Below are 12,119 nucleotides of genomic sequence, written 5' to 3' on the forward strand. Positions count from 1 at the left end.
CAAGATCGCGGTGGCTGGGTGACCCGGTTGCGGAAGGGTGATTTGGTGACAGGTAGGAAATTTGTGAGTACACTTGTGGATGTGTTCCTGTCCCCACCAGGCTGTCTGGTGTTGCCACGGACACCATATCAGTCCTGGAGTTGTGTATTGTGGGTGTGTGCGGGATTGTGTTTGAGTACCTGTGACATCATCTGCGATGTATCCTGGGTTGCTGGTAGTGTATCAGGTACAGCCCCTTGAAGAGCTAGAGCTGGGTCCATTGCGGTCGAGACTGTGTGGAGGGGACTGGGACTCTGGTTTCGGGCTCCGCTGTCCTGATTCAGCTGTCTCTGGTTGGGTGGTTTCTCCGCTGTGGTTCGACTGGAAATTTGGGGCATCCTGATTTGTTCGACAGAAGGGATGTCATTCCGCATGGCGGTGGTTCTCCGTTGGCTCCCGCCTCCGCAGTGGCGGGTGCACTTTGATGGCGGTGCGCCTCTCACTGTGGCGGACGGGAAATGGGCTATGTTTGACCATACTAATATGGCAGGCGTGAGGTCCGCTGCTGGCATGCGGAAAAATGCATTTTCCGCCACTGCCAGCACCGCAGTGGTGCCTCTGCCTGCCATCATATTAGACTCCTAATTGTATTTTGTAGCCTATCTGTGTTGTCTTAGGCCATTTCTGAGGGGAGAAGCTAGCAGTTGGAAGCTGTGTCGCAGCGGTTAAGGTAAGTTTAATTTAATTACTTTTAGGCTTAATTTAGGTGTAGGACAAAGGTAGTTAGGTAGTCTGTAGCATATGAAATATTTGTATTTTGTGTTTTTTGTAAGGGTTCGTTTGTAGGCTTGCATATGCGAAATGCAGTAAGTGCATTGATAGGTAGGTGTTAGAGTATGTTCTATATGTTTGATAATGTTTAGAGTATGGTGTTATTAGTATGTTTATGTGTACCTTTTTATGATTTTAATATATATTTGTGCAGGAGGAATTTTGTTGTTTTTTCAACAGGTTTTTGTAATTTGGAAGTTGCCGTTGGGAGAAGTTTGCTTTGTTTTTTTAAGGAACTGTGTATTAGTTTCTAGTAAACTAATAATTATTTTACAGTTCTTTTATTTTTTGGGTTTTCCTGGAGCCTGTTTTTTTATTTATTACACTTTTCGGGTTTTTAATAGATTCAAGTCTATGGATATGTTGCCGGCGGACTATATTTTACACAGTTGTATTTTCGAATTATTTTTGGGACTTTTAACTATGGGACCAATTACGATTGCGGAAGGCCCGTCACAGCTAGCCATGCAGCGATATTCCCCCGCCAGGAAGGAATCGCTCTCGCACTGTGGCGGACAGTCTTTGCGCCACCACGGGACAGCAAAAAGCAATCTTACAGACTGCCTGGCGTACGGTCCAGATAGCCTAAAATGATGGCGGTGCCTAGCAGGCACAGTCCACCAAATTAGTATGCTGGCTACAACCGGCCTCTCCTTGGCAGGATGCTGCCTTGGAAAGGCTAGTGGGGATATGCGAAGGAGGCCTGTTGCGGGTCCCCCTTGTGTTGGAGGTGTGTGTTTTTGCACTGGGCACAGCACTACATTGCATGCAACGTGGGGTGCCTGAACGTAGTGCAGTGAAATGCACATCCTGCCTTTTTGGCATCGCAGCAGGGACTGCAGTCAGCAGCAGCCGCCACAATGTTAAATGGTAGGATGGGACCGCCACCATCCTGATTTGGTGTTCGGGGTCACTGCATGCATGGTGGACAGTCCCGGTTCCCACCAGGATGGTAGACACACTCCAGTCCGGCCGCCATCCAAATGACCCCCTAAGTTTTGGGATTTTTACACATTTGGATTTATTTATGGCAGTTTGGATTCAATTCTTCAGCAACAAAAAAGTAAGGTATTTTAAGTTATTGATGATGGGAGGGAAATTTAATTTTTTTAATTGTTTTTGATATCTTAAAATATATCAAATATATTTATGTCAATTAATTATTCTTTTAGAGTAGGGTTTTAGCTATTGTTTTTAGATATTCTATCCCTTTAGTGTTTGGCTAGAGTCTTACTTTGTATTGTAAGTGCTCAAACATTGCTTTAGTTTGTTTAGTTAGTTTTCGACTCAGTTGTATTACAAACTGTTGAAGTCTTTGTTGTTGGTAGCTTTGTTCTTTTTGGATTGATTCTAGTAATTATTGTAGGGTTGGTTGAGTTCGGCCTGTTCTGGCTTGGAAAGCATTATGCCATCCTTCCACAGCATTATTAGTTTTTGCTCCTTTGTTTATGGTCCTGTTATATACATTTCACCATAGAATGTGGTATTTGGGCTGTCTCCTGTGTCCAGATCTGTGTAGCCTTCCCACCCAGGTATCCTACAAATAGTCGAGTAGGAGACTTAGTTTATGTTCATTTGTTTGGTAGTGTGGTCTTTCTATTAATAGATTGTACTGTTCTGCTACATCAGTTATTAGGACATATGCTAGTGCAATTAGCTTTTTAATTTCATATGCAAAATTGCTATTAGTTGCATATTATAAGCTAAGTGTAGAATTTTTAAGGTGTCTCCATATACATTGATTAAAGTGGTAATAGAAACCTTGTATTGCTGTGTGAGGGCAGTTTTTCAGGATGGCTTATATCATTGACTGTTCAAAGTCTGTGATAATTTTTTGAGGATAGTAAATATTTGTTTCTTGCTTTACGTTTGTTAAGAGTTCTACATAGGTAGTGGTGTGTTTGTTTGGCAACAGGGCATATATAAAGGGGATGTTAGTATTGTGATACAGTCCATAGATTGTGTATAATTGGTAAAATGGTTTGGGACATATTTTAAATGTTGTGCCCATCATCCAGGTCTCACAATTCTGTGGTTTAAGTAAGTTTGTGGGAGTTGCATATATTATCATTCTTTTGTCGTTAGATTTATTGTCATGAAGTAGAAATTGTTCTTCATTGTGAGTTACAGTGATTTTATGTGGTATTTGAATTTCACAGAGAGTTTTGGGGCTAGGTGGGGTGCTAGCAGTTGATTTTTTTGTTCTATCTATTAGCCTTTTTTAATGTTGGGACAGAGAGTAATTGGCCAGTTGCATGTTCTGGAACTCCGTGGAGTAAGTCTTTTAGTATTTCAGTAGTAGGTTTTTAAGAACTAGTGCTACCTTCTTTCAGAGTGTCTAAAGCATCTCTCACTTCTATTTCAGCTATGTTAGGGGAGAGGTTATTTTCCTTAGCACTTATAACAGTAGTTTGTTTTGTTGTAGCCTTCCCATAACATACATTTGACTAATATTTGCTGCATTTCCATTTGTTTCTTGGGTGCAGACATATGCCATATAGCATAATAAAAAATGCACTTTCTTGAAAGTTATGAATTTTGTACCTTCAGTGATTCGGATATTTCAAATGCTATGAGAAATGTATATAAAAATATTAAATGTTGGGGTGTTTATGTTAGTGCTTGGCTTTAGTGTTTCTTTTTATTTCTTGCTGAAAAAAATTATAATTGTAATACATTTGTTTAACAGCATTTTCTGTGTTTTGGGGTTTGTGTGGTTAGTGGGCGTTTTGGGATTATTAGTTGTTTTAATAGTTTAATTTAGATTTATGCTTACCTTTTGGCAAGGTGGTTTTTGGATGATGTTTGTAGTTAGTTCAGTGTCTTTTGAAGTTTCTCTCTAATTTTAAAAAAGTACACATTATTTATTTAATTATTGTAAAAAGTGCTTTACAAATATTTTATATAGTAACATTAAATAGATATTTTACTTACTTTGTGAAGTTGAAATCAGAGCTTTGAATGAAGCAGTCCAATGTTGCTGAAGCAATCCTGCAGATATTCCCCTTATTCTTTGTTTTGTTGTTAGTGCATAAAATAATGTTAACATTTCTTTAGTTTATATAGTGTTTGTTTAATTGTGTTTTCAATCTTATTGGGTTATTTAAGTTGTAGATGTTTTTCATTGGTTGTTACTAATGTTTTCAATTCATTTGGCAGTTGTTTCCTTAGAAGGAAAACACTAATTAATGTTCAGTTAAACTTTTATTTATTCTTACATTATTTAAAAGTATAATAACATATTATTTATAATATATATTGCATTGAATGTATAATACAAATTATTTATTTCATATATTGTGTTTGTAAGGAGTAATTCATTTGGTGGGTTTAATTATATTGAAGGTACTTTTTGGAATTATAATGCATTTAACGTTACTTGTATTTATTTATTATGTGTGATATTGTTTAAATGTTTTTGATATATATTGTGTTGTTAAAAATATTTTTAAGGTGTTGATATTTCATTTTTGGTGATTGTGTGCTCTATATTTTTGTTATCGATATTTGTCACATTTTCACATTTTGTATGTTTATTTAATTTTTTCGATATTAGGTATCAATGTTAATGTTTGACGATATTTTTTGTGTCAATATTTGTATTTTTTTTAAATAAGTATAGTATATCGATATTTATGTAATCAATATTTGTGTGTCGATAATTTTGCAGGTCGATAATATGAGTGATGATGTTATGTCAGTGATCCGATAACAATGAAACCTTGCAAGCTGGTTCTGCATGCCTAAAGAAATCACAATGTGGGCCTACCAGAAAAGGACAGAAGTGAAAGACACCAGATGCACGTGGCTTCTGGGCAGCACTTGCTTTGTACTTGCTCAGATAGCACCCCGGCCCGCAACCTTTGTCTCAGAGAGGGTGGGTGGGACCACGCACAAGAGACAGCGAGTACAATTTAGAAATGTATGCACTAAGGCCGAGATTCTGAAAGGTTTAGCATCAGGTTATCAGTTATTTTTTAATGCTAATCCAACGCTAAACCCGTTTTGAGATTCAATAACCAACGCAAATAAATATTTGCATTGGTTTGTAGAAAATAATAGCGCAAAGCAGGGCAAATGCTGCTTTGTATTACTTTGCCTAAGGGTGTGGAACATGGGTGGAACATGAGCATTGCCATACAACCATGCATGCTTTTTATTACGCTAAACCCGCTTCCACAACATTAGTGGAAATGGTTTAGCTCCAAAAATTAATGCTGCTGAAAAGCAGGCATTAAACAGAGAAAAGTTCACGTTTCTCCATGCCTTTTTGACTTTGCATGTGTGCTGCACTATGCAGCACACATACAAGGTAGGAAATGCTTTTGGACATGTCTAGGCATAGTATTTTGTACAAGAAGAGTAGCCTTGGCGCTAAGGTGTGTGCCTGACGAATGGCAGCTGAAATCAGCGCCTGCGCTGGGGAGTGGAGAGGAGAGTGGCATTTCTCTGTGAATATGGTGCTCTCCTTTTCTCTCTCTGTCATGCAATGCAGTGCAGCTTCTTAGGAGCTACTCTGAGTTGCGTGACAGTGTTTAGAATCTGGGCCATTGGCTGAAATCACCACAGTGACGAGTCCCCAGGCTGATCGGCAGAGAGTCTAGCAGGCGGAGGCAGATCCGCACTGCCCACAGATTAGGGTTGCCCATGAGACTGCTTAGAGCACCTCATGATTATGGCCACAGTGTCCAGGACCTTGGTAACTGTGACTAGTGCATTTTAGTGCAGTGATGCAGACACGTGTACAGAATCGTGTTAGCCTAATACCTGATTCATGGTACTTGGCAGGGCTGAGAGATCCTAGCATCCTGAAAAAGTAATTTTCTTTACTCGCAGTGGCATAGCAAGAGAGGGGTGCGGGTGTGGTCCGCCCCCGTCAGCACTAGTTTTGAGGGTGGTGCCTCCCCCACTCTTACCTGCGGCCAACGCGTGTCGGCAAATGGAGGGATCACCTGCACCTTCCCCCCCCCTCACACCCCTCCCCCGTCTTACCTGCAGTAGTCGGGGGCAGCATACACAGGGACTACCACGAGCGGCAAAAGGTATAGCTATGTCACATTGTTAGCATGTGTACTGAGGATAATGTATTATTGCCCTCCTTATAAAATATCCTTTGCAAAATCAACAGCTTTCAAATTGTAGTCCATGAGATTACATCAGCCAAAGCAGTGTATTTATTTCATGAACAGATGGTTTTCTCAAATGTAAAATACCGGGTCATTACTTGCTGGAAGTATTTCTTAGTCAAGTTCAAGGATGACATTTTTGTGGCGTTTCCTCCCAGAATGTTCAGAACTATTCCCTAAAGTACTTAAATACTGCTAAACACACAAACTATTAGCTGTTGAATTTTCCCTCAGTGCCCTTCCAGTTAGCTGTCACCTGGCTATTGACATTGACAGTGTGGTACATTGCGGCGAATAAATATTACACTTGACATGTTTTGCAGCATGATACACACAACATAATCATAATTATTTTCCTCTTGTGAGTTCAGAATGTGATTTGATTTGCCTATTGAATAGAAATCAGGCCATCTACCTTCGATGGCTCAAAGACAGTACCTGTCCTGCTGGAAATAAAAACTTGAGAATCAAACGTAAATATATGAAGCTGGTGCTCAGCACTTGCATGTATTTTATTCAGTGAAATCCGAAGTCACTTTCTTAAAAACTTCAAACGCGCACATTTTACTTCTTCTCTCTCCCCATGTGTCCCCTAATTTCCTTGAAACAATTTGAAGTATGGCTCTCCATCTGAGGAGGAGATATTATCTTTCAAAGTTTCTGGAAATCCAATTTTCTGGCGAAGGACCCTCTGTAGAAAACGCAATGCAACTTGGTCGAAGTACAATGTAAGCATGAGGAAAATAGGTGTACTTAGGCAAAATACTTTAAAAGATTCTCAAGAAAATAAGAGGGTTGGCAGGAAAAACAGATGAGGGCTTTCGGAAGAAAGGATAGAGACATATAGACCTAATAAAAGATTAGACAGAAAAAGAGCGGATGCGTTTGTGCAGCCATGGAAGCAAATACCCCCTCAGTTTAAGTCCTCCTAAACCCTCTGACTGAGTGCAGATTGAGACAATTCACCAATCTTAGGCATCTGAGGCATTTGACAAACTGTAATTCACGAATGCCCCACACATGACTAGAAGTCTGCAAGATGATGTATACTATTATTGAGCTCCGAAAATTCTAGCCCCATGGTTGGATACACACATGAAATCTTACACTAAATATTTAATAGGCTACATTGAAAATGAATGTCCTATTTTAATGCCGTTATATGAATAAAATAATTAAACAATGCTTTAAAAAGAATCAGAACATTATTGATGAGATTACTAAATCAAAGCATTCAACAATGAAACAGGTCTTTGGTACTAAACTTTCCAAGCTCCATAGTGTCCATCTTCATTCTTAGGTTTCCTCTAAAACACATACCATTGCTAAAAAACAGAAATATTTTCAATCTGCTACTGTGTATTTGAATAGCTCGCACTCTACCACTTTAATGGAGTTCCTGAGCTGAGAAATATGCAGGTAAGGTCTAGTCAGGGAGCGTGTGGCCTCCACTGAAAATGGCTTTCCTTAAATATCTGTATGTATTAGACTTCAATACTCTTTTCTGATTATCATGAAAGGTTAGTGCTATGGCCTATGGTCTGTACCTTTGTGCTGTGTCAAGACTTCTGTAAAGGAGTCCTACCTGTGTCATGGTTGCGGGGTGACAGCATCATTCCAATGGTCATCATGACTACACAATGCATTGTTCTGGTGCTAGATTTAAACGGTATTGTCAGTTATTGCTGAACTGTTCTTTGGACTGGTGGTCTGTAAGATGAGCTGAATAAATATCTGAAATTGGACCCAGTCTAATTGTAGTAACTTCAACGTATCAGTTAGTTATTGTGATGCAAAATTCAAGAATTATTCTACAAAGTCTGTTGTACATTCACGGAAATCTGCTACATATTTTAAAGCATATATATGTATTTCTATATAATTGCTAGTGGGTAGCTATAGTCAAGATAATATTTATCTAGAAAGAGCATTTTTGCTTTCCTTATAACTATGGCACCATTTGACAAATCTTCACGCTAACTTTACAAAAATAAGTCTCATTCTCCTCAGCTCCTTCCTTCAAAGTTTCAGGGTGATCCATCAAATAGGGGCTGAAATAAAAGGATGGGTACCAAAACGAATATTTCACAAGCAATTTTCATTTGGAAAATTAGAAAGCTAGAATTTGGTCCAGAAATGTGCTTTTTGTGATTTGGCGTAAATCGGTTCAGTAGTTTTAGCGATGTTAAGGCTTAAAATGTTTGTATATTTGACAGAGTGGAGTATCTAGGGATCCAACAGATCTAAAGATAAGAGTTGATTGGCTGCCACCACATAAAAAAAGATGTGGCAGCAGCCATTTTACGACTTGGGACTTAAGTCCCCTGCCCTGCAAAAAAGTTTAAAAAAAACAAATATGTGGCAGAGGGTTGTATGTCATTACAACGTGGGCTTTTACCCCGCATGCCATTACAATGTGGGGATTATAACGAAAGTCGTTACAACGACTTTCGCTGGAGGGCGCTGGATAGTGGAATAGTTAAATTTTCTATTCCAACTCCAGCCCACGTTGACAGTAGGGAAGGCGTTGGATAGATAATTAAACTATTCCCTATCCAACAGCGCCCTCCAGCAAAAGTCGTTGTAACGACTTTCGTTGTAATCCCCGCGTTGTAATGGTAGTGCGGGGTAATCCCCGCGTTGTAATGGCTGTTCTCCGTGGCAGAGTAAGGATACCACCCCCTTCCTCGGCCTATTGTGGTGGTCCCATTGGAGGATCCACAGATTAGCAGCACAGATAAAAAAACACAGACTGCCATGATTTTTAAGAATGTAATGTAATATAAAAAGGATTTATAGAGAGCAGACTAATCACCCATCAGAGTGTCTAGGTACTGAGTAGGTGGATGCGAAGGTCTGGGGCATCAGTCAAAGAGCCAGTTTTGGAAAGTGGATTATTAGTAGTGATACAAAGCGACATACCACTAGTAATAAGGCCACAAACACAAAAAAAGGGCCAGTCAAGGTCTCAGGAAAATATTCCCTGCTCCACCCTTGGTAGCTGGCAATGAGCAGGCAGGCGTAACTTACTGCACTGTCCTTCTGGATCTGAGTGCTGCATTTGACACGGTCTTCCACGGTCTCCCATGGTCTCCCATGGTCTCCCACTGCCTTCTGATGGAATATCTGGGGGAGGCTGGGGTCGGTGGCATGACATGGGAATGGATTAAACATTTTTTGCAGAACAGATCCTTCCAGGTTCTACAACATCCTTTTAAATCCAGAGTTTGTCCTTTGTCGCAAGGGGTGCCTTAGGGTTTGGTGCTTCGCCCTACCCTATTTAATATCTATATGTGCCTCCTGGAAGATATTTTGTTGAGACATTTGATAAAACTGGTGTCATATGCCGATGACACAAAGTTGATTGTTACCCTGGAGCAAAAGGAGGCAGGAACGGTTTCTGATGTTAAGGTCTGCTTGGGTGAGCTTGCGAACTGGATGAAGCTCAGCTGCCTGCAGCTGAATTCAGGACAGACGGAGGGGATGGTAGTTGGCAAGCAGCCCTCTTTATGGTCAAATCTATGTAGTATGGTTCGATGACACCCTTTCGTATTCAGAGCAGAAAACAGCTGTGGCTGGAGCCTGCTTTGGCATTCTGAAAATGCTGCGAAAAATCCTGGACTTTCTCCCATTGGATGCCAAACGAACCATTGTACAGGCCCTTGCTACGTCACATTTAGATTATTTTATTATCCTGTACTTAGGGGTGACCACAAGAGATCTGAACATCTTGCAGAAGGTTCAGAATGCTGCAGCTTAGTGGATTCTGAATATTCCTAGGCGGGTCTCACTGGAAGAGTCCTTGAGGAAATTTCATTGGTTCTCCATATAGGCTAGAATAACCTTTAAGGCCTTGTGTTTTGGCCACAGAATCCTCAACAAGAAAGGGCCACGTTTTCTGCACCTCCTTCTTACAGTATATAGACCTGTCCGCTACCTAAGGTCCTTGGGCATGGCAAAGATGATTGTGCCTATGATGCGGAAGGTATGGGCTGGAGGGAGCTCCTATGGCTTCCTTACGGCAAAGGCTTGGAATGACTTACCAGTTGACCTAAGGACGTGCCCATCGGAGACTCTGTTCAGGAAAAAACGAAAAACTTGGCTCTTCCAGCTATCCTGGGGCTGAAAGTAGACCTTTTACCTGTTCTTCTGGGGCTTAGTCTGGAGGGAGGGAGGAAGGTTTCAGGCCAGTGGCCGAGGTGTTGTTGGTGTTCTAGCATGGGGACACTCTGTTGGAGTAACCAGGCACTCTATAAGCTGATTAATAATAATAACATTATTAATAATAGGAGGCAGGTGTGTAAGGCATTGAAAAACACCAATACAGTAAATAAGTACATACAATAACACACAATAAAAATCCACTCCAATTCATTAACATATACTGTATTTTTATGAACAAATAGACAGCAAAACAACAAAAATCCAATGTAGGGAACCAGAGATATGACTTTTTTGAAGAAAAAAACACTTTCTAATACTTAAACACACATAGTGCCACTTAGGGACATCTGGTCGTGTTTGACAGGGATGAAGTGAAAGTTTGAGGCCAACCGCGATTGAGTCCTGGTCAGGTACAGTAAGCAAGAGGCCTCAGTCAAAATGTTACCTTCAAGCGTAGTCATTTTTCTGGAGCTTTTTCCCTCGATGTCAAGTAAGGCACTTCATCAGGCTAGATTTGGTACGTGTTTGCCAGCTTGACTTTTTGTGAGGCCATGGTCAAACCTTCGTTGTCTAGAGTCCTGGAGCTCTCAGTGGGAAGAACCTGAAATCCAGGCCAGGTCTCAATTGAAGGTCACTGGCTTGACTCCAGATGTCAGATTGGACACCTTATAAAGGTTTTTCCAACAGTTTCTTATAACTTCTGGAACTTCTTCCTGAAGTTCCTCTTGGGGTTTCGAAGTGTCCAAAATACAAACCCAAGGGTCTGGAATCTCCTAGATGGTCCTTGGGATGTCCTGGCTAAAATTCGCACAATGCACCTGGCCAAATCCTTAAAAGTCCACTGGACACATTACAGGATGGGGACTCTTTGTGTGGAGGATGTAGGTGGGTTCAATTAACCTGTAGCTTCCAGGGAGTCCACTTCTTAGACTGTCAGAGTCAGGCAAAGTCCTTCTGGTGCTGAGTCCCACAGTGTGCAGCATGTGCAGTAGTGGTGAGTACAGTCCTCTTGGTGCAGGCCAGGGAGTCCACAGGGCTGTCCGTCTTCTTCTTCTTTTTCTTCTTCAGGCAGCAGATCTAAGGAGCTATGCAGCTCTTCCATATTTATCCATGGTTTCTTGGTGTTTTCCGTCAGCATCCTCAGGCCCACAATGGAAGTGTATTGGGTCAAGGTCAATGATCTGGTGTGCCATAATTTAATGCTGCAGTGGTGCTGGAACAATTGTCAGAGTGGGGGTGCTGCTATCAATGTTGCATCAGTGAACTCATAGGGCTTGTGAAAAATGCAAAGTTAGCTTAAAGCACAAGAGGCACAAATGAGATATATCCGTCCATCAGGAACTTGGGAAGGGTGTAGTATGTAACTGGAGGTGGCTCATTTAGAGGCAAACTGTTACAAATATATTACTAAAGTACAGCACAGTAGCGCACAATCATTCATACATAGCACATTTCTATTGGAATGGCCACCTCATTTTACATAGCATGTAGTTCTACTGTTAATAATATAAAGCAATGATTTGCACACTTTTTTGTCAAATAAAGATTCCTCCTGATACTTCCTTATGATAGGCTCGCTCGTGACTTTTACACCCCACCACTTTCAAATGTCATCAGCTGCCATTGGTCCCCATCCCTGGGGCCTTTCTAATGGTCAGGAAAGGAGTCCACAAGACCCCATCCTCATAATTGCTCATTCAGCCCCAGGGGATGAGGTTCCCGGGGCTCTTACATAGGTTCAGGAAGGAGGACCACTCGCCTACCTTCTCCTTTTATAGTTTAGGCGCCAGGGGATAGGGTCCCCAGGGCCTCCATTAGGCTCAGGGTGTGGGCCTCAACCCCCTACCCCAATAAAAATATAAGTCCCTTCTCCTCCGGACATGGCCCACCACAGGAAGACATAATGAAATGCCATCCCTCAAGACAACTGAACAGCCACCACACTGAAGAAAATAATACGTAAGTGTGTCCCCCCTTGCTCCCCTCCATTTTATTTTTCTCCCTCCATTTCATGCCACA

The sequence above is a fragment of the Lissotriton helveticus genome, chromosome 8 (genome assembly GCF_964261635.1).
Source record: "Lissotriton helveticus chromosome 8, aLisHel1.1, whole genome shotgun sequence".
Taxonomy (NCBI): Eukaryota; Metazoa; Chordata; class Amphibia; order Caudata; family Salamandridae; genus Lissotriton; species Lissotriton helveticus.